Consider the following 23,490-nt stretch of genomic DNA (forward strand, 5'->3'; position numbering starts at 1 on the left):
TTTGACCTTTGAAACTTCTCACCCCTGATGAAAACACACTCTCTAACTTCACTGCCTAACCCATATTAACCCCTACTGTCCAATTTATTATCTCATTACCATCCCCACTAGCTGTAAAGCGCACTAAGGTGCCCTCTTTTTATGGCACAGTTCCTGGCCTAGGTTTAAATCCACATTTTGAACCCAGCGTCTGAATAGGGTCATCACTCGTGGGGCTCACATCCAAAAGCTTGAGACTCATAAAAGGAGTAAGCAGGGTGCAGTTCAAAATCCATTTAAAAAAATTCCATGCCTGCTTAACATTTGGAGTGGATGTAACACGAGGACCCTGGTCCTGGAGCCAGATGAGAGCTGCTGTTTATTGTGCTTATGAAATGAATAAATCAGAAGCATATACCTGTTTTATCACATTCTTTATTTAATAAGAAATGATTTCTATTTTCAGGGTGTGGAATCCGCATTGAACTGCAGTACAACCTTTAGATGCCGGTAAAGAACTCTTTTTGTTCTGGGGCACACAATGCTCAGTTCTACAGCTTTACAGTTCAAGGAGATGGCGTTCATCGCATCTGTGTAGGTTCTCCCATACTTAGGCTCTGGCTCCCCAATACCCTTTATTAGATTAAGCTGATTTGGGAATGTTATGATGTGCGTTTAGTTTGTCATTTTAATTCCATTGAGGGATATGGTTCTCCCCGTTTACAGAATTCAGTTTAAAATGAGCAGGTAGCTTGTGGGCAATGCAGCTAATTCCGTATGTTAATTGCATTTGTGTTCAGTGTCTGCGTCAAATATTTACTGTAGAAATAAGTAAGAGGAACATTCAAAGAAATTAAATCTTGCTTGGTAGACAAAAAGTGGAACACAAAGCATTTTGAAAGCCAAGTGCTTCAGCAATGGTGTGGTGTCGGAGTTTGTGAATCTACAGGGTCGTGCGTAAAAATGCTGAGCAGGCCTCTCCCCTTTCAGTTATGGCTAGCAGACATGACCTTAGTGACTTTAGCACTGAGACAGTAGCCCCTTTATTTCCTAAATAGCTTAACCTGCTGCTGTTGCATGTGAAGTGGGTACGGGAAGCTGCATTGGGATGAAGTTGAGCTGCAAGGCTAAGGCTGGTGAGCAACTTTAAGGTGATGGATTTCAACATAAGGTTCAAGATGAACATGCTGAACAGCAGGGGAATTCAGACTGGATAAAATGAAGAAGCTGCTCATGAACCCCACACTGTATGCAGGTTTGTGGCACAGTTGGCACTGTTGCAGCATTGCATGTTGGCACATGCTCTCTGAATATCCAGGTTTTTCTTTCACATCCCACAGCTATACAGATTAGGTTAACTGGTGACTCTAAACTGGCCTGGCCTGATGTGAGGGAGTACAGAGGGGACTGGGCGGTCTCATGGTCTGGAATCCCTACAGATTTTATTTTTTTCTCCAGCCATCTGAAGTTTTTTTTTTTTTTGTGTCCCCCCTGGCCATTGGACCTTACTTATTCTATGTTAATTAATGTTGATTTATTTTGTTTTCTTATTGTGTCTTATTTTTCTATTCTTCATTATGTAAAGCACTTCGCGCTACTGTTTGTATGAAAATGTGCTATATAAATAAATGTTGTTGTTGTTACAGATGTGTACATGCGTGTGCCCCGTGATGGATTGGCACCATGTCCATGGTTGGTTTCTACCTTGTGCTCAGTAATGTTAGTGAATGCTACAGCTTCCTACTACCATGCAACTGTAAAAATGGGTTAATAGACAGTGGATGAATGCATGTTTGCTAAGATAGTGGTGCAAAAATCTCATACAAATAGGCCTTAAACAACAGAGAAAAGAAATATGGTACGATGACTGTCATCACCAAGCCCCCCACAATATACAGGTGACACATGCAAAATGAAGCCACTGCACTTAATCCCAGCAGATAAGGTAAAGCTGATGCTTTTGCACGAATGGGGGTGCCTTTCTTCCCTTAGAGCTAAGCTGAATGCTAATCACTGCCTAATGAATGAGTGAACACACACACCCTACATCTTTGTGTTTCTTTCTTGCTCCCCACAGAGATGGTTGAATATATCCTATCCCCATAGCAGGAGTGGCAGCCGTGTGGTTTGAAAAGAATGAAAATGGTGTTACCTATGGGCTACAGCATCTAAGTCACAAGTGTAAAACACAGTCAAGCATTTAATCGTAGGTACTGGAACAGGAACTGGCGGTGGGTGCTTCACCTCCAAGCAGAAGCTGTGAGCGGATCGGCTTTCAAATAGAAGAATTGTATCCATCGCTTTAGAATTCCAAATGCTGGGATAGTGGATACAAGTCCAACAGGTCAGCCTCACTTTTAGTAATTTCACTTCAGCATTTTCACTCTAATGGCTGCTACCAATAAATGGGCTGAAAAAGCAAAACTGTTTTTTCTGACTTGATAGTTTGACTGAACAAGCTGGATGACACACAGTTATCTCGATCTGATTAAAAACTGCAAAAGACAAACGGTGTCAGTCATAGAGATCTCACCATTGTCATCCTTCTTTAAAAGCAAGTGCGTTACTTACGGTTTACTGGGCTCTACTCAGCCATGCCTTTTACAAAAACAGACACGTGCGGACACACACAGACACAATCGTACATGTAAAGATCTCGATATCTTCATGTGTGTGCATGAGAAAGGTTATGAAACCAAACCTATTTAAAAAAAAAAAAAAACAACACAATTGCACTCTGCTGCCCAGTCACCCCATGGGCAGAAAATGTTCAACGACAAAGGGCCCAACAGACGGAAACTGGCTGCACAAACCTCACAGAAAACCACTGAAGAATGGAAATAGTTGTAGTATATTAAATAAGAAAAAAAAAAAACAGACAACCCTGGGGAATAACTAAAGGATTGATGGATGGTAGAAAAATGACTACAGGTTTCTTCTCTTGGGCTGCCACACCATCTTAACCAGATTCATTTTTCAAAAGTCAGGTGAACAACACTGGATTGAACGCCCAGTTCTTGTCCATATTATGTTCGGACGATCAGAACTTGGAAATATGGCTCATGCTCTCCACCAACAGAGGGATGGTCTATTTGGGAGGGGTGTCCGGATGTTGCTCTCTATATCTAGTGATTCCTTTTCCCTGCCTTGCCCAATGTTCACAATGCTGACATTGCCTGGACAGTACAAGGTGAGCCTGTATTGGTCCATGAACTCACCCGATGTTCATGCCTTATGAACACACAAGTGAGATGATTCCTTCTTGACCTGCATGCTGCACAGATGCTCACACTCCTGCACATACACACACAGAGAAAAGCCCTTAACTAACTGCACACCCGCTTGCACAGAATCATACATATTGAGACATCAAGGTCCCCCACTGATCCGTCTCACGACACTTCAAAGTTAAGCATTCTGTGAGAAAAGTCCTTGCCCAGCCACACAACACAAAATAATTAATGAGAACTTAAAGTGTTGTTTCTCAGGTTACTAAAAAGGTTAATTAATATTCAGCTAAAGACTATGCACATTAGAAAACAAACTTTTCTCAATTACTTTCTAACCTCAAGGTGAACAGCCGTAAAAGCTGATACACGCAGCAATTAATTAGAGCTCCCTAGCTAACCTTGTGGGGTGAGCACCTGAGGTGACGGGTGGACTGCCGAGCCAGACTTCTCACTGGCAGCTTTCATTTTTCTATTGTTCCTTCTTTCCTTTTTGTAATGGTCTTGATTGATTTCTCTCTGGTGGTACTGTAGCTGGTGGACTACTTTTCAGTTCCTCTGACACCTTTTTCCTTTCCCCAGCTTTGGTGAAGGCATGCACTTTAAATAAAATCCGGTTTCATCACCTCCTAAACGTGGCGACAGATGCCTGGCAGGTTTTTCTGAGCAGTGTCAAGTGACCAGAGGGATATTCCTGACTTTAGGCTGTACGGAGGAGAACACAGGGGATGCAGCTTAACTTCACTCAGAATGTACTGACACCAGAAGTAGTAGTTTACAAAATGACCACCATCATCACTGGGAAGGAAGACTGATTTGGACGTTAACGACAAGTTGTCCATACTGTTTGTGGGGGTCATCTCTTTATTGAAGGATGAAAGTGCTCCTCGACATCAGCTGTACAAGGACTCCTTTAACATCAATAGACGCACGACATAAAAACACCAATCAGTAACTCGTAAATAAAAACAGATGTGATTTGGACAACACAGAAAAGTGACAAAAATAATAAGCATTAAATAAAAACAAAAATCCAAAACGCACACAGGATAAAAGAGACACCCTTTTCTGCCCCCAACAAGACCTGTATTTACCAAGACTGGCAGAGTGGCTGCTTCAAAAGTTGAGTTTAAATCCTGGTGAGGATACTGACTGTTGCTTTTCACCCAGGTACCCCCGTTTTCAGCCCCGTATTTAACATATACGTGTGTGCTAGATTTGAAGTAATCTCTAAATTTCCCACAATGATTGAGTGCCTGTCCCTGGATTGTTTCTCCAAAGAGACTCTGGGCTTCATAGGCAAGCGCGTGACTATATTCACAAAATTCCATAATCTGTAGCAACGCTGGCCAAGGATGGACTCTTAATGACACTGTGGTCTGTGAACCCCACTGTTATTGTAAGAAGAATCTGTCAGACATGCAAGCTGGGATCGTATCATTTATGTTTTCTTGTGAGATGTTGTCTAGGGACACAGTGGTTACAACCTTTCTGATGTCTTACAACTTAGCCACACGGCCACAAAGCCACACCATGAGGACACACAGAGGTGAAAAGGTCTGCCTGGCGCACACACTGAGGCAACAATTGAGTAGACTTGAATCCATTATTTACAGGCGCACATGCAAGGCATATGTAGGAGGCAACATTCAGTTTCTGTGCTGCTGTCTTTCAACATTTACCCACTAAGCTACAGATCTCATTAGAAGGTGAGATGACTTGGCACAAGATTACAGTATGCGATGGGGAAACAACAGCCAAAGCACAGATTCGACTCCAAAATGAACAAAATACAGTGCCAGTCCAAAACAGGCAGACCATTTTACTGATAGCCCAAAAATACGAGATGCTTTAGTAAAGAAGAAGATGGCAGGTTGCAGCAGAGCCAGGCAGCCTGTGACAGTGGTGATGCTCCCTCTTGCTTGGCTGCCAATGCCGACTCTGAGCCAGCAGACTGCAGTTGGATGCGTTCACACTCGCAGCTCCTGCCGATCAGTGCTGATCCGGCAGCAATTATATTTTCACACCTTTGAGAGCCAGACCACCTGTGAAGGCCACAGGGGACAAAGGATGGAGACGATGCAGACTATTCCTTCCATCCACTCTTCTCTGCAATTATTTGTTTTAATTAATAATCGATTCAGAGCAGATGATAACATGAAGCCTGTCCAAATCTAGCTTGAACATGTGAATACTTGTTAGCCTGGCAAGGGGGTCATGGATCATGTGATCATGGCATGCAATGGATGGGTAGAAGTGGATTGCCTGGCATATCTTCTGAATGTCTTAGGTAACATGTTGACTGTATTTCTGTCAAAGAATACTACATAGTACAGAACTAGCAGGCCAAGTACCAGATCTGGAGGTTTTGCTCTGAGCAGCTTTCTAATGAGATATTCATAACTGCTGTCTTGGACCTGTTATCATGAACCAAGCTACCACACACACCTTATAACCAAGAATGTCTGAATCACCCTTTTTGCTGTCTATCTATCTAAGAAATGATTCTCTGCTAATATGCCTCCCAATATGATTAATTCTTCCTTCTAGCCCATTTAATCCAAACCCAGGGCGCAAGAGGTACTGGATGTCCTTGCAGCATCATAGAAATGGCAGGAACCAACCATGGAAGGAATCGGAGTCTATTACTGGACATACTATTGAGGCACCCACGCTTACTCATAAAGGGCCAATTTATAGTCACCAACCATCTCCATCTCCACCTCCAAGTCTACGGGACACAGGAGGAAATGGAATATCCTCAGACTAAAGGAGAATGGGTAACCAGTACAAAAGCAGGGCCCAGGCAACAGCGCTACCCACTGTGCCATATCTACAACAAGTAATCTGCACTTGATTGTCTCTTGTAGAAAGCACCATAATAAAATAATACACAAGAATATAAAGAAAAAAAAAAAAATTACAGACACACTGTGGTAGCAGAGTTCTGGTTTCAAATCCTACATATATGCATACTTATTTAGCTGACTCCTTTATCCAAGGCAACTTACAACATTTAAGATAAAACTGGTTATATTCTTTTGGTTTTTTTCAATTGGAGCAAAGGCAGGTCAAGTGACCTGCTTATGGTCACATAGTCTCAGTAGCAGGATTTGAACGCACAACCTCAGGGTTTGAGGTCCAAAGCCTTACCCACTAACCACACTACCTGCCTAAACTCCAAACTTGGGCAGTGCTTGTATAGAGTTTGCGCATTCTCCTCGTATTTGTATGAGTTTTCCTCCATCATCACCAAAGATGTGCAGGCCTAATTACTGTAAATGGCAGTCTAGCGTGAGTAAGTGTGTCCTGCAAAGGTCTACCACCCCATGCATGACTGGTTCCTTCATTGTTACCTGCCTTGCTAGAACTGGCACCTGCATTATGCTTCCTAAACTGGATGAACTGGTTTGAAAATAAATGGATGGATAATGTTAGAGTAATTCACAGCAATCAAAATAACAGCTATTATGTATGAGGATTGATGACCTTCCAACAATTCTGTACAGAGAGACCCCTGAGCATACAACTGCATACAGAATGTGAACCCCACATCTCATACCTCACTATAAAAGAAACCAGGATGAACCTGGAAAGAAGGAATGCCCCCTCCATCTGTCTAAACAAGAGGCCTCTTTACATATGAAAGACTGGCCCCTTGAAATATCTGTTTACAGGTCCATCAAAAATGAAACCTGGGATATTTTGAAATATAAAAAAAGGAACACTTGCATTGCAATGCATACTCTCATCCCTTCAGTGCAATACAACTGTCTCATTGAGGGATGATGCCCCCACAGGGGTGTGTCACATGATGTGCAACAGCACCTATTCAGTAATAATCTCAGCGTACGTTACAATATTTCTGAGCTCCAAATCATGAATATCGGTGGACTGGACTAAGAGAGCCACGAGTCTAACTTGAGAGAAGACCAGATCTAACAGTTCTCCATGTTGATGAAATAACTGGTGTAAGTTTGATTTGAAAGGTGTGAAGGATATACCTGAAAAGTGTGGCACCTTCTCCAATCAGGTGGAATGATATTGTGATTTTGGAGTGAAGCTTTTATTTTTCTCAGTATTGTCCCAATCAGTGTGAATGTGGGCATGATGTTTAATTATTTATGTTCCCAGTGCAGGACTTTTGCCCTGCCCATGCTGTGCACCCAGGGCTGCCAGGATTGGCACCAGCTCCGCCATAATACTTAACTGAATGAGTGGGCTAGAAATTGAGTTGATGGCTGGATAGTTTCAAATGGTTACATACCCTTCTGAAAGTGTGTGGAACAAAACTCAGTCTTCCAGAAAGTGGGAAAGAAGTTCCATCTCTGTTTGGATTATCTACAAGTAAAAGAAGAAGAAAAAGAAAAAAAAAATCATTGTAGTTTTAAAAAACAACAACTGTGGAAATGTGTCACCGTTACTAGGCAGAAACGCAGCATAAGTGGTGGTAAAATAATGAAGGCATCAAGGCATTTTTTAAACTATGAAGCTACATTTTGGGATTTTACACATTTTGTTTTTCATTTAAAAATATGAGCAACATTTTGAGATCTTGCAATTATTTTCCCTATTACTCTTCATCAGGAATTATGATCACTCTGCCATGTAACATTATATTCACAATTGTGTATCTCTCAGTGTAGTTAATGTGTACCACAATAAACCTCTACATACAAAAACAATTCTGGCCCTCCATAGATGCATCTCAGTAAACAAGATTCAAACCACGCTATATACAGTATGAAGAGTTTTGCCCCCACTCTGCCCCGGACCTTTGAAGTTGAGGAATACAGAGTCAGCGACTCTCACCCAGCAGAAGCTTTACACAAGAGTAAAAAAAATTGTGCCCACTTGCCTTGAGCCTCTTCTTTGGGAATTCCAAACCCCCAAAACAAAACTATCCCAGCCAGGTTTCTCTTTTATTTAATGAACAATACACTGATATGCTTCACCTAGCCAACCCCCCACCGCCATCAAGAGGGAGGCGGGCGCTGGAGATACAGGCAGCCATGGATGTCAAGCCAGCTGGGCTTCAGCAAGAAAGGAAACAGGAAAGAAGGCTGCGAGTTATTTGAGGACAAGAGTTCGGAGGACATTCACAGCTGCGAGCAGCCTTGAGAAATACGCAGGCCCCCAGGAAGAAACATTCATCTGTGTGGTCAGGGTCTGGAACAGAGTCCTCCTGATCACAGCATCCAGCTGGGAACCCTGAAGGCACAGGCGGGCACACATCAAAGTGCATGTCCCGGCTTGAGCTCTCAGGGAGCTGGAGGTGGGCAACACCAGGCCATGAGAGAAGTCACGAAATTGTGCTGAGAGCAACTCCAAGTAAGCCTCTGTTACCCATTATGCAGTTTCTTCCAGTGCATGATCAATAGTAAACACTTTCCTTGAGGCAAGAAATATATATATAAAAAAAAAAGCCCAGTGGCAAGGCACACGTAGGTCAGGCCACAATCCTCCCGAAATGAAATAGCTGAACAGTAACCCTGATGGAGGATATCCAGAGCTGAAGTCACCTCAAACAGCCAGGAATCAGAGTAAAAAGACTTGGAGGAATTTTTACAGGCTGAGTGGAATTGATGAAGACATGCAAGGAGTATGACCGCACATCTGCACATCATCTTCAGCAATTGCACCAAAGCTCTGTACCAAACAGGATGAGTAACGCTGCTGAAAATCCCACTCTGATATGCAGCACAATCTCAACTGTTGTCATGGGTGCACATCAGAGTCACACGGGGGAAGTACTGACCAACCTGATCTTCAGGCTCCTCCTTCACCCCGGGATACTCCTGTGCAACCAATCAGGAGGCAGTTGACAGCGGCTAAAATTGGAAACACTTGGGTACACACATCGTCAGTTTTTCTAGGCACACCCTAAAAAGTTTCACATTTACACATGACTTAATCTGGAGTGGTACCCTTAAGCAAATATATCTATCTATCTCTGTAGTCGTCTTCTTGCATATCCATTCAAGCACATACCAACTGTGGTGATTCTGTTTGTGCCTCCTTGGACACTTAGATTATTGCACTCCTCATTGTCTACACAAGTAGAGACCAAATAGGTGCAAAACCAATAGTGTGGGATCACCAGAACAGCTTGTACAGTTGTGCTCAAAAGTTTACATACCCTAGCAGAATTCGTAAGATATATACCATACTTTAAAGAAAAGAAGACTGATAAGGCAACACACATTTCATTTACTTTGAACGGAATCCAAATTAAACTATAAGGCATCACAAAATAGCACAACCATTAAACAAAACATAGCAATAAGAAAAATAATGAGATGGTTCCTGTTCAAAAGTTTACATACACTTAAGCTCTTACTACTGTGTATTGCCTCCTTTAGCATCAATGATGGCAAGCAGTGTTTTATGATAGTTGTGGATGAGGCCCTCGATTTTCTGAGGTGGCAGAAGTGCCCATTATTCTTGGCAAAAAGCCTCCAGGTCCCGTACATTCTTGGGTTGTCTTGCATGAACTGCACATTTGAGATCTCCCCAAAGTGGCTCAATGATATTGAGGTCAGGAGACTGTGATGGCCGCTCCAGCACCTTCACTTTGTTTCTGCTGTTGGAAGATCCAAGTGTGTCCCATGTGCAGCATCCAGACTGATGAATGCAAGTTGTCCACCAAAATCTTCTGGTAAGATGTTGCATTCATCTTACCATCAATTATCACTAAGTTACCTGTGATGCTATAGCTCACACACACCCCACAACCTCAGAGATCCACCTCCATGCTCCATGGTGCACTTTTCATCATGGGTCTTGTTGAGTCCTCTCCAAACATAGTGTTTATGGTTGTAATCATAAACTTCAATTCTGGCCTCATCACCCCTTTGTTCTAGAAGTTTGGAGGCTTGTCTAGATGCTGTTTGGCATATTGTAAACGGGCTCTTTTGTGGCGTCGGCAAAGTGAAGCTTTTTTTTCTTGCAACTTGACCGTGCAGCCCATTTTTGTTCAAGTACCTTCTTATTGTACATCTTGAAGGAGCAATACCATTAGTTTGAAGGGAAGCCTGTATTTCAGCTGAAGTGGCTTGTGGGTTTTTCCTGGCATTTTGACAGATGGTCCTGGCAGTTGTGGCTTGGTAATAACAGAACCCCTAACTTTCTACTTTTTTTAAATCACTAAGTTTGAACATTAGTGACGGGCATGTTCAGATTTCTGGATATTTGTATATTCTTTTACTGATTTATACAAAACAACCTTATATCGCAGGCCCTTTGACAGTTCTTTTGCTTTTCCCATGGCTTGGTATCCAGCAAAGTCAGTGAAGCTCAGCATGAATTTCAATGGACCATTTATACACAGACACTGATTACAAGCAAAGAGGTTACAGGTCTGGACACTCTCCCTTAACTACCCTTCATCTGAACCTGTGTGTGCCAGCTTGTGTGTATATTATCAGCCCTAACATTCAAGGGCATGTATACATTTGATCAGGCACATTTGGGTGTTTTCAGTTATCATTACGATTTAAAAAGGACACACACAATTATGTGATAATAACTTGCTTCACCTAAGCACACGTCCTAATTTAAAGGAAAGCTTTCTGCATTTTTGCTTATATTTTCCAAACAACTGACAATATTTCACAAATTCTGCCAGGGTATGTAAACTTATGAGCACAACTGTATATACATAAGGCAGCAGCATCTGGAATTTGTCTATGACAAAGCAGATCAACTGATGCTCTACTGATGGAAATAGAAAGTCTTTTCTTAAATACCTTTCATGGTTCTTTCATAAGATCTTTGTTTCATTTGGACATAACCATCCTTGTGACAATGTCTTCTAAGGTGTTATGTTGTCATACTCATTACATAGTCTGGTGAGCACTAGGTGGTCACAGTGTAAGAGACCCCTCCTAGGACAGTAATACTAATAAATAGTGTGGAATGTACATAATCATCACTACTTAGGGATTAGCGTGGTGTTAAACCTATAAGACGACAAATGAGCACAAACCATTGTGGAAAACGTGTATGCTGCGCACCAACATGGAAGCACCAGGGCATTTCCACCTACACACTACTTTTGATATGCGTTAAACTTTAGGACAATATGGTGACAAATGGTTTGTCTGCCCAAACAAAATTTCTCTAATGCTTACAGAGGGCCAGTAAGTGATTGTACCCTCCAGCTGGACCATAGTAGTAGTTTGCTGACTGACTACTTTTTATGAATGGCCTGATAATTTTGAATACTGAAATCTGCACTTACATGGTGCAGTAGTTAGTTGCCGCCAGTGAACTGGGTTAAAGATATATGGTCTGATCACTGTTTGTACAGAGTGTGCATATTCACTCAAAGAGTCCGTTCTCCTCCGCGCATCACTAAAACATTCTGTTTAGGTTGACTGGGAATTTTAACTTGGTCAGTGTTAGTGTGTGTGCAGTGAGCTTGTACTCCAACCAAGTCTGGTTCCTGCTCTGCACACGTTGCTGCTGTGGTAAGCTTTGGAATTCTGTAAATGTGCATATGGAATAACGATAGGAATGAACATAATATAGCCTTTTCAAAAATTATTCATCCAGTTCATTGTTGTGGAGGGGCAGAGCCTTCCCAAGCAGTGGCAGGTGTGAGGCAAGAAGCAGTCCTGCATGAGGTGCCAGTCGATTGCAATGCATGGACATTATGATGCAGGAGCATGTACCACTAGCCAGTCCTGCCATGCCAGTATCGCCATGGATTTTCCTCATTATGAAAGAAGAACAAGTTGACTTCTACGTAGTTGTATGCCTCTTTTAAAGGGCCTGTCTTCTATGCATGCTTACCAGAAGTACAGGCAATAACATTTGTCCAGTACTAGTACTGTCAACTAGTATAAACATTTCTTTTTTTTTTTTTAACGTAATCACAAATATATGAAAAACTTTTCCAAATTAGATGTTCTCTGGAATAAGGAAACTTCTCTCCATGCAAGATAAAGAAGAAATATCTCATCCAGTTCTTACCAGATATGAATGTTCACCATACACTTCACTGTTACACAAGTATGGAGTGTATCAAGTAAGCTGATGTGTTTTCTGAAATTATGTATTTAAATACATTTTTGTTCATATTGGTCAGACATTCAAGCAACAATTATAACTATAACCATAACTTCTATGGCATTAAAAGGATGTACCCGTCTATTCTGCTGGTGGAAAAAGCTTGTGTTAAGCAATATGGAAGTAGCAGTGAAGCAACAGTGACATAAATGCTGTGTTGCACTTGTCTGGATGACAGCTTCATCCAAGGAAACGTACCAGGACACATTATAACTACTTCCATGTAAAGGAACTAGTAGCATAAGGGACTTGCTCAGTTTCACAAAGTGGGTCAGAGCTGGAACTGAACTAGCAACCTTTTGGTTTGCTGTCCAAACCTATAGCTAACCTAATCTAGTTAACTGACTAAATTATTAACTTGGGAAACAAGCAAATGGGCTTGACGTGCTAAAAGACTTCCACTGATATATGTATATTTTTTTTTAATTCTTGTGTATGAGAGCCAGTACTTCAACAGATGTTGTGATGACCATGTAGCTGGTGTCGGGTGAAGAGGAGGATGGAGTATTGCAGGAGCCCTCATGGAGTGAACCATCATGGTATCTCTCTATATCCAGAACAAATACAAAGAAGGCCAAAGTACACAAAACTGTGTCCATATATGTAAAACACACTGGAATGGACAGACAATGGTGGAACACACTGTATTTGGTACACTGTTTTAATCATTGAGGGGAAATTGTCTTTTTACATGACCTTTGGGTGTTGGATTGCAGGATCAGCCACTGTACAGTGCTCCAGGAGCAATTTTCAGATAAAGGGCTTTACTCAATGGCCCAATGGAGTAGGGTCCCTTCTGGTAGTAACAGGATTTGAACCAGCAACATTGAAGATACCAGCGCAGATCCAGAGCCACCACTCTGCCTATAAAGCATAAATAATGGATTCCTTTCTTTCTTTCACTTAAAACTGAGCCATCCCATAATTTACCTCTAAACTCCAACCTCATAGACCTCCTGACAGGACCACTTCCATTAGGCATGGATTGACTTCAGTGCTGGGAGTGGCTTTTTAAAGTCATTGAACCACCAAGCCTCTATGTCCTCTGGTGGCCACTGAACCTTCTGGTGAGAAGTAAATCTGATGTCCTGACACTCTGTGGTCATAAAAGATCCCTGGGCATCTTTGGCAAAGAGCAGGGTGTTTCCTGATGTCATAGTTAAAATGCCCACCGTTGTCTGCTCATTCCATCCCACTAATCACCCCCTGCCCCTTATTGGCCAAGTATCTCTCTTACCCTTTCACCACCTAACAGCTAATGTGTGGCAAGCATATGGCTGGTGTCCCAGTATTCAGGTGAATGCTACACATTAGTGATGGTTAACATGGTTCCCTAAGCTCTGGGGTGCTTCACGTTGGTTAGAAAAGTGCTATATAAATGTAATTCATTATCATTGGTGTTACTTGGTCATTTAAGTGACTTTTGAGTTGCTTTACTCAGAACCTGATTTATCTTACATTTGAAAAGGGCTAGATGATCCCCTTTCCATCCACTGTGTGACCTTGTGCTGTTACCTAATGTGCTGGAGGGTAACCCTCTATGAACTAAACGTTTGTGCTGTGGTCTAAACAGTGAGCATACATTTGTGGCACCACCCCTGTCAACACCACCTTGTGTTCTGGAGGAACATCGCCCAGTTCTTCCCAAGCTACGTTTCCCTCTTACTCACTTTTCTAGGCTTGCTGGTTTAGGTCACTATCCCATGCCATTCGGTCTTACCTGACCACTGATAACACTTTGCCTTCACTCTTGTTTTCATCTACAAGTTCACACTCCACTCCACTTGCTTAGACTGTTACTTTTATTCCTAATATCTGGACAGACGCATACAAACTTGTCGCTTTTGACTTCTCCTTTTCCCCCGGGACTCTCTTGGCTTTCACGTGGTGGCCCAATTAAGACGGAGGGACTTTTGTGCCCTTGATCTGAGACTTTGCCTGTAAATGTCCGCTAGCATCAGCTGATCTCCAGATCTGATTCTTGTGATTAACACAGCAGAACCGTTACTATAATAAAACATGATGTTATTAGTTGCTTTGCAACTAAAGTAAAAGTAAACATCATTGATGATTTGCAGCATTTGAGCTTCTCTGTAGTTACCCACTGGCGACTGTTTTTTCCGTATCTGTTCTTCCCCTTCTAGGGCTAAAGGCTGCATGCAGGCTTATAAAATAATTCAGCATGAAAGTGAAAAATAGTTTCACACCCCTAGTGTTTGGTTCTGTGGTGCCATTTCCTGCAAAGCTGGTCTCTGTCAGGTCTCACTACCCTGCAGTTTCCCCCACTGTGAGCCTTTTCCTTTCTGTGCCCAGTACCAATTCAGATCCTGTCAGATTTCTACAGTCAAGAAGCTCTGGTATTTGTTGTCTGCAGGGTGCACATGCCAGTGGCCTGGTTAGATGTTATGTGCCCCATGGCATTCTAACCTTAAAGTAAGAGCAAAGGTCAGAAAACAAACTGAATACCCAGAAAGTTTAGAGCACAACATGAGATTTGCAACTGAAGACACACATGCCACCCGAGAAATACATTCCGCATGTGATAATGAACTATCTCGCAACACAAATGGAGGCAGAACACATTCTCCTTTAAAGTGGTTTATAAATCTACCAGGATTTCTTTTTTCTGCTGCCCAGGATTTGCATCACCGAGACAAAAAGTTCTGAATTCGACGCACAACTCTAAAAAATATGGATGCAGAACATAAAGGATGAAAGCGCTGTGTGGCGCTTCCTGTTTGCAGGCTGGCTCCGCTCGCCACTCTACACCTCACTTCAAATCCACACTTTATGTCATGTGATGCCAGTCAAATGATTTCCAGTCCGCCAAGGAGAGACGAGCCAATTTGACGCAAGCCCAGCTTGACTTGGCACAGCCACCGTAATACGCTGCGAGACGGTCTGCGAATAAACAGCCTGTTGAAGCAAGCAGCACGCCACATGCTGTGTGAGGAGGGGTGTGCACCACAGACTGCTCGTTGACTCTGCGACCACCGCCTGTTGTACCGCAGCTACCCTGTTAGATATGTGACAGATTGTGTCGACATGCCGTGCTGTCGACACGCAGCATCCAGCACTCGCAGTGCTTTATATAACAGTGCTATCTCTGGGGCTGGGTACATGGAAAAGAACTGCCACCAGGTGATGGTAGTCCAATGAGGATCACAGTGGATGGAGGTTCCTGAAGACATCATTTGGCAAGAAAAAGGTTTAAAGAAAAAAAAAAAAGAAAAACCTTGGCACTTATATTGTGAAGAGGAGCAACACACAAAAAGCTATTGGGACCATAAATTCTCTATTCATTTACCACTTACACCACACCACTGAAAAAATGGTGGCTATGGCAGTTAACACAGTGGAGGGTGCCAAGCACGTATTAAAAAAGGAAGAAATGCAACACGTATGTACCTTTCTGAGGCTGAGCAACTACTGCCTGACACAGGTGTTTACCACGTCAATAGCAAGACAGTGAGAAACAAAGTAACTTCATCTACAAGTCATCAAGTCAAACCTGCTGTAACATCCAAACACAGTCTGGGAAGTTAAAAGTCTTCTACTTTAGCTAATGGCTCCTAGTCTGTTTCAGGTCAGGCCTCATTTACCACCACAATCCATTTCGGAGACAAGTCCAGCACAACACCAGCTCCAGGTCCGTCTGTGAGCCATGTCACCGCACTTTCCAGTTCACCCACTGACCCCCAGTGTGCTTCTCAATTAAGCTGCATCACCACTCAGCTCAACCACTTACCCCGAGTATGTAGAAGAGCCCCGTCCAATCACATTCTAGTCCCACCAATACACTAGAGTTTGTTCTGATCCACAGCAAATCCCTGAACCAATCCATGTCATCCCTCAGATCACCCAGGGATTCTCAATGTCCCTGAGACAAGCCCCCTTACCTGGCAGTTGAGCTACAAGCCCTCAATACGTCACTGAAACAAGCCACATTACCAAGCAGCAAAAAAACTCAAAGTAAAGTCAACCATCCTCCTAGTTACATTTTACACATCATATCAACAGATTTACTAAAAGTTATGTGCTTGACCTACGACTCCTGACCTTCCACTTCAACCAGTAACCCCACTATGTGTGACACTATATCAAGCTGCCCAGTACAACACTAATTCCCAATTAGCTCACCTTCTAGTTCATCTGCTGACATTTGTGTATTTCTAGGCCATCTTTATCTTGCAGGTTAGTCATGGACTCCCAAAGCTTCTTTGAGCCAGACCACAGCATTATCAACATATAGTGAAGCATTTATTCTCCAGGTCACATGTGCAGTACTCACCTCCGAGTGCATGTTGCAACCAACGTGCTAACCTGCCAACCCATTCTCTCACTGCCAGTATACACGTAAGCCAAGACATCTTGCCCTTTGGGCCACTTTACATTAAACCCAAATGTGATTCAGAGCCACACCACATCGCCACCCAGCAAAAGACTCTGAGCCAAGCCAAGACACCTCACCTCACTCATCAGCCACAGACACCCTGGGCAGCTCGGATTCAAGCTACATAATCATTGGCATCAAGTATAACACAAACTCCCAATCTGTGCTTCGGAGATAAACTAGCCTACCTCCTATTATGTGTTTGTACCAGTTTGCCCAACCTGCCAGTCCATTCCCCAATTCCATATGTTCCATTCTGGTCACAAACTTCAAGTGTGTCCCTGAAACAAGCTCCATGGTCACCTAACACAACACAAAACACATTCCCAATTTGTCCCAGTCAAATCAGCCTACGTTCTGGTATATGTTTCATTTTGTTTACCTTACCTGCAGATCATTCCCTGACTTCCAGTCACAGACTTCCAACTATGCCCTTGAACCAAGCCCTATCATCACCACCTCGAAAACCATTCATTCTAAGAGTGTCTCAGACCCAAGTCAGCTCACCTTCCAGCTCATCCAATGACTTTTCTGTGCCTCCTTTTCAAACCACGCAATCACATAACAACAACAACATTTATTTATATAGCACATTTTCATACAAATGATGTAGCTCAAAATTGCTTTAGCTTAACTATGATTTACAGGTCAAGTCTACTCACCTTGTTTGCCACTCATTCCCCAACCACCACTCATCACCCTTATCTAACACAACACTGTCAATTAAATGTGCCTTCTAATGTGTGTGCATCAGCCATTTCATATTACCTGCTAATCCAATAACGGACTGTATGTTGGAGTCAGGGTGCTGCACCTCTGGGCCAAGCCACATCACCACTCAGCACAACATTAATGCCCAAATCAAGTCGCCTGCCCACTAGCCTGGTCACTGACCCCCACTGAGACATTGAGACAAGCCACAACACTGAACCAATTCCCGGTGTCCCTCTCAGCTCAGACACTTGATCACCTCTGTGTCTCTATGAGACACGTCATTACATATCCCAGTGCATCTCTAAGCCAGGACACCTTTTCATTGTCTAGCACAAGATTAACTCCCAGTTTGTCTCTAATTAAAGTCCACCTACTTCCTAATATGTGTGTGTGTGTGTGTGCATCCAAGCTGATGCACCTTAATGTGACAATCCATTCATCGGGTGCCAACTTCACCACTGACCCCCAGCGCATGTCAAATCACTTCAATTCCCAGTCCAGTCACTTGACTGCCAGTGTATCCATGAACCACGCCACATTACCACTCAGCTCAACCACTAACCATAGTGTGTTTCTGAGACATGTCACCTCTCCCTTTAGTCCGGTTACTGACCTCCAGTGCATTTCTAAAAGTGACACTGCCAAGCCACATTACCACCCAGCACAATTCTGCCAGTATGTGTCTGAACCACATCCCCTCTCCCCAACCACCTCAACCACAGTCGCCCAGTGTGTCTCTGAGTTAAAACCACATGACCACCACGCACAACACTAATTGTCAGTTTATTTGTAAGACAGCACAGCTCAGCTCACCTCATAGTCCAGTCAATGATTCCAGGCCTCACACCTCCAGCACAGACACGGACGCCAACAGGATTCCTCAGTTAAGTCCAAATCAGTTTGGCAGGACCCACCATTTACAGGAGACAGGTTTACAAGGTTCTGTTTCTTTGGGCAGGGGTACACAATTGTTCTTGAATAACTGAGCTTGGTGTTAATTACCCAGAGACACTCTATCACCCCCCCATACCCTCTTACTGTTTCTCACCTGCTCCCGAGCAGCCTGCCAGCATCCTGAAAGCCCGACCCCATCCCTTTTTTGACCACTCCTAAACACAGTTTACGATCATCCCAATCATGGAAGGAAGAACACAGTGTTCTTTTTTTCTAAAAGCTGAAAAAGCAGTAATGGAAAAATGGTTTCTCCACAACAAAGATATTTGATATCCAAACATGTGGGGGGAGGAAATCAATTAAATTTATTACCACCTCAGTTAAATAACATGCAAATCTGTCCAGTTTCCAAAGGATCAATGTAAAGCTGCGTCTGGTTTTAATGAAAGCTTATTTAAATATAAAAACAGGCCGGCAGCAATTCAACAGTAACTTCGCCTTAGATGTGCAACAAACAAATGCAGCACATTTCATTAGTCAGCGGCCTGCAAACGCTACATGAAAGAGAGATCGCTGGACATTAGCAGCCGTTTTACATTTGAGGTAAACACATGGATTTGATGAGTTGCGTCTTTCTCCGCATCAACATCTTTAAACATTTCGAAGAGGTTGATTATGACAAGCCACATGTTTATTTTCTCATATTTATTAGTTATGTCTCAAAGAACATTTTGAAGAAGAAAAAAAAAAAAAGACAAAAAAAAGGAAAGTGAGAGGTAAGGGCGTGGTGGAAAGTCCTTTCCATTTAAAAGAGAAATCAGGTGATGATGCTCAGCAAATGGCATTCAGATGATGTCACACTTGGGACCCTAAGGCTCCAGGGGTCCTACAGTATGACAGTAAGTTTCTGCTCAGCTTCTCTCCCTTCTGATGCAGGCCAGCTTCACAAGCCAATTAAATCACACTTAAGGTTGCAATTCTATGCCACCTTGGAGGGTGGCATTCTGCTCAGTTGCTCACTTTAAGTGCAGGTCAGCATTAAGAAATAAATGCTGCAGAGGTCCCACAATAGAACAAATACCATTCACAGTCACAGGCTACCTACCATAAGCCTGGAACATCACTGGAGGCAGCATTCTCTTGAGCCATACAGCCATCCATTTTTCAAATCCATTTTTCTAAAATCGTTAATCCATAAGCAGAAAGCATAACTTGCCAGAAAGAAACCATAAAAACAAAGAATTACAGAACAGATTTGGGTGCAGTCAAAGCTGAATTAGTTCTTCATTAAGACCGAATGCTACCTTGATACCAATCATTCATTCACTCAAGGCAGCAAAGTGACTAGCACTGTTGCACCACCGACCCAACATCGTGGGTTTGAATTCTGCATCAGGTTGTTGTCCATGCAGAATGTGCACATTCTCCCAGTGTCTGTGCTGGGTTCCCCCAGGGCACTCCAGTTATGCTCTTGCATCCCCAAAGGTATGCAGGTTACGTTAACTGGTGACTCTGAACTGGCCCCTGTGTGAGTGAGTGAGTGCGATTTCATTCATGAATTCTGCAGTGGCCCGATGCCCTACCTGGGGCCCAGTGCTGTCAAATAGCCTGAGGCTCAGTGCAACCCTAAATTGGATTAAGTATCTTTGAAATGTGTTATTAATTGATCATCAAACCAGTTTAGTCCAGTTCATAGCAAAGCTGTAAGCCACTGAAGATATGTTGTCAATCCACTGCAGGGTACACTAACTCATACTAGTGAAATTTAGGGTCATGCGTTACCCTAACAATGGCCACTTGATTTTAGTGCAGCTCACCAGGAAGGCAAGGATTTACATCTGGTAATACAGTTAATGGAGGTGGACAAACTTCTACTCAGCCATGCCTGACAAACGTAGGATAACATATAGAGCCCTTGTTATTGGGTCCTTTCAGCAGGTATTGGAGACTACTGCATAGAACCCAAGGGTGCAGGGTCCAGGCAACATCTAGTGCAGATTAGCATTTAGCAGCCAAGGATGCAGGGGTCCTACAGAAACAGAAGATGAGAACCACAAGGAGAAAAGAAGCCTTAAGATTCAAGGGGCCACAAGTAATTGCACAAAGAGTACAACGGTGCAATTCTCGATCCATGCCGGCCAGCAAAAGGAGCCTAAAACTGCAGGGTTCAGGAATTGGTTCTGTCAGGCCACTCCCTTGCAAGTAAATACAGACAGCCTGGGGAAGGGGTGGATGTGACCAGTGCTGAGGACAAGGTTCTGCTTTGCCAGCATTGAAAAGAATAAAACAGATCCAGCTATTTTTAACTCTATTGAAAAACAGATTCAGGAGTAGTGTCCAACATAAAGTTACAGAGTTGAAATTCTGACAAAGCTCCATGTGTTGTTACATTTGGTTGCTTTGCTCCCATTTCAAAACAGCTTTTATTTTCTTTCAGTCTTTATTCTTGGGTAGCTGGACTGCCTGATCTACATCTGCTGGTCCACACCGTGCCAGATTCCACTGGCTGAACCATGGTCACCGCGCATGCTCATTCAGGCTAGGGGACAGCAGGCACTACAGTCACCGCAGCTGACACAGTCACACGTCTTTATGGGTCAATATCATAATAATGGAGTCCTACAGCGAGTACAGGTACTGATCACTTCCTTTTAATCCATTCATACAAACCAAAAGGATCATTTTGGTCACAGCAGATAAGAGCTGGCCTCTTGTGGCAGTATCTCATCCTTGTCCAGGCTCTCCGCTGCACCCTAACTAAAAAAACTAAGCTTCATGAGAAGCTGCGACATCAAAGTAATGGGTGCTGAAATGTGACACGTGTTGATAAAAATGAGCTTGGCAGTACATTCTCTCTCTTACACTTCTGCATCATTTATTCCCAGTGATTTAGAAAGTGAGTTATGAACCCCATTTTTACTAATCTGCCACCCATTCTGCCAGTACCTAGGGGCCACTCACTTGCACATTACCGAAGGCCTGCAAATTTCCCTGCAAAGCTTCACATCCATTTTACATTTCAGGTAAAGGCATGGATTGTGGAAATGGCACCACACCCACAAACTGCAGAGCCCAGCTTGTTTATTTTGTCTGAGATGCTAGCAATCTTTAGCAAACCTACAAAATGATTAAAAAAAAAAAAAAAAAAAGAAGAACAGTGAAGACAGACTCATCCTTCTCAGCATGAATACCACAGAACACTGTTATTGAAGCATGGGGCACTGAGAAGAATCCACAAATTGATGAAACCAGCCTGCTAACATGCAAATGACAAACACCACAGAGGACAGGTTACACTTGGCAAGATATTAACCATATATTCTGCAACAATGAGAGCTTGGATTTGATCAACCTTGTCTCATCCATCTAAAAAATACAATGTAGGGCACAAACAGTCTAGTACTGCATAAAGCATCATGGAGGATATGGGCGTTTTTAGCTCACTTTTGTCCATCTACATAATCTAGTCTAATCTTTCATGTCACTTTAATACAAATATGCATCTATTGGTGACACAGTGACAATCAAAGCTCAAAAACATTGAGCCCGAATCATGGGCTGGGTACTGCCCGTGTTGAGGTTACATTTTCTATCCAAGCGTTTGTGAGTTTTTCTCTGGGCAGTCCAATTTCCCAACTACCAAAGACATTCATGTTAATGTTGGATAGTCCCGATTTGGACTAGGTGGGTTACATAATGGATTGGAAAGTTGAATTAATTCATACAAGTATTAAACGACACGGTGGCACAGTGGGTAGCGCTGATGCTGCTTCTCAGTTAGGAGACCCGGGTTCGCTTCCCAGGTCCTCCTTGCGTGGAGTCTGCAGGGGTTTCCTCCCACGGTCCAAAGACATGCAAGTAAAGTGGACTAGCGATTCTAAATTGACCCGTGTGTGTGCACCCTGCCCGGGGTTAATTTCCTGCCTTGCGCCCTGTGTTGGCTGGGATTGGCTCCAGCAGACCCTCGTGACCCTGTGGATGGATGGATGGATGGATGGAAGTATTACAAAATGGACTTTACCTATAATGGACACCGTTATTAACACTGCTGCCTCACACCACCAGAAGACTGGGCTGAAATATCAGTCATTGTCTGCACAAAGCTTGCATCTTATCCCCAGGTCTGCTTGGGTTTTTAAGCAGGTGCTACGGTTCCCCTTAAACATCATAAAAACAAGCTTTATTTTTATTTTAAATCTCGTCATATAATTTTTTAGGTAAATATATATTTTTTTCATAACAGGGACACAGCATCACGCAGGGGAGTCAGAGGCAAGGACTAAACCAGCAGCCTAAGGATTTGAGGTCCAGAACCTTAGCTCATACACCACACTGCCATTTATATTAGGCTGAATGGGGATTCTAAATTTGCACAGTGTGTCTAATTTCTGCTCTGTGTATGAGTGTACCACCCAGTCATCAACTGGTGGTCTGTCCAGTATTGTTTCCTGCCATGTATCAGACGCTGTCACTGACTTAAGTTGGCGGAGTAAATGGATTCACTCTACCTGCGTCTCTCCCTGCTTTTGTCCTTGACAACCCAGTAACCTTTCGCGAGGAAACACTAAACAGCCTAAACCAGTCCATGTTTAAGGATGTTTGCCTCACTCCTACTTCTACAGCACCTTTCAAAAGCACTGAATCACTTGGCCTCTGACCACCAAGTTCAGAGAAACAGATAACATGGACTGACATTTTCCCCATTTGAATATGCAAATCCAAGCTGCAAACAGACAGGCTCTTCTCAATGAAATGCCATGTGGCAGGAGCTTTCAGAGCAGAAGGGCGCAGAACGATGATTGCTGCTCCCTCCTTGTTGTCTTTAGAATCAGAGCAAAGCTTTGTGGCAAATTTCCACCTACAGAGACACCAGTCTTAGGTTCTTCCCTGATGGGGTATATGCCACTGCTCAGCAAGTGACATTTTTTTTCTGCACGTACCTTCAGGTGATGAAGGCTCATCACACATGGCCAGCCTTCTACAAGAAGGCATTAAGAGACAAGGTTTATAAATGAAGGTGCCCACCTCTCTGTTCTACACAAACAGCACAAGCAAGTCTCTGTACCGGAATAGCACCCACTGTGCTCATAGGAAGTACCTACTTTTGAGTCCTAAACAAACATGAGAAGCAGTTCTCTATAAAAGGAGAAACTCAGTAGTTTAGCCCTGCCAGTTTCTGCGTGGTTTTAATAATCTGAACTGGAAAATCCG

The 23,490-nt window shown here is 43.0% G+C and overlaps 1 protein-coding gene across 4 annotated transcripts in view; it reads right to left on the reverse strand.

The window, feature by feature from the left end:
* Positions 1–23,490, reverse strand: part of zbtb20 (zinc finger and BTB domain containing 20) — a 299,188-nt gene that overhangs the window by 198,928 nt on the left and 76,770 nt on the right. For all 4 annotated transcript variants that reach the window (XM_039744085.1, XM_039744084.1, XM_039744081.1 and 1 more), the window contains exon 2: positions 7,474–7,547. The gene's annotated coding sequence lies outside the window, so the exon portion shown is untranslated. The remainder of the gene's footprint in view (positions 1–7,473; positions 7,548–23,490) is intronic.

The sequence above is a fragment of the Polypterus senegalus genome, chromosome 2 (assembly GCF_016835505.1).
Source record: "Polypterus senegalus isolate Bchr_013 chromosome 2, ASM1683550v1, whole genome shotgun sequence".
NCBI lineage: Eukaryota > Metazoa > Chordata > Cladistia > Polypteriformes > Polypteridae > Polypterus > Polypterus senegalus.